At 30.5% G+C, this 660-nt stretch overlaps 1 pseudogene; it reads left to right on the top strand.

Annotated features, from left to right (window-relative positions):
• Positions 1-16: 16 nt before the first annotated feature.
• LOC108756755 lies at positions 17-652 on the top strand (annotated as a pseudogene).
• The last annotated feature ends 8 nt before the right edge of the window (positions 653-660 follow it).

The following is a 660-nucleotide window of genomic DNA, read 5'->3' as shown; positions in this document are numbered from 1 at the left end:
CCACAACTTATATCATTATCCGCCACTATATTTATCACTCCCTAATACTTTAATTTGTATATATCTATGATGACGAGATGTCTGTCGTGAATCAACTTATCAAGGATGTCACTCAACTTATGTAATTAAAGGATTAAAAATCGGAATAATTTTATTTATTATCTCAGAAGTTTTATTTTTTATCTCCTTTTTTTGATCATATTTTCACTCTGCTCTTGCTCCTAACATTGAAATTGGACAACTCTGACCCCCTAAGGGAATCACCCCCTTTAACCCCTTAGATATTCCTCTAATAAATACAATTATTTTAATTTCATCAGGATTGACAGTAACTTGATCTCATCATGCCCTTATTATAAAAAATTTAACTGAAAGAAAAAAAAGTTTATTTCTTACAATTTTACTCGGAATTTATTTTTCTTTACTTCAATTATTTGAATATATCAGGTCATCATTCAGAATGGCAGACTCTATTTATGGATCAACTTTTTTCATTGCTACGGGCTTTCACGGCATTCACGTTATTATCGGCACTTTATTTTTACTAATTTGCCTAATTCGTCTATATAAACTACATTTTTCACCTTACCATCATTTTGGCCTAGAGGCAGCCGCATGATACTGACATTTTGTTGATGTAGTATGATTATTTTTATTTAT

This window comes from Trachymyrmex septentrionalis, unplaced genomic scaffold, assembly GCF_001594115.1.
Source record: "Trachymyrmex septentrionalis isolate Tsep2-gDNA-1 unplaced genomic scaffold, Tsep1.0 C3431620, whole genome shotgun sequence".
Lineage (NCBI taxonomy): Eukaryota > Metazoa > Arthropoda > Insecta > Hymenoptera > Formicidae > Trachymyrmex > Trachymyrmex septentrionalis.
Note: the sequence above shows the minus strand (reverse complement) of the source record. Positions and strands in the feature narration are given on the sequence as shown.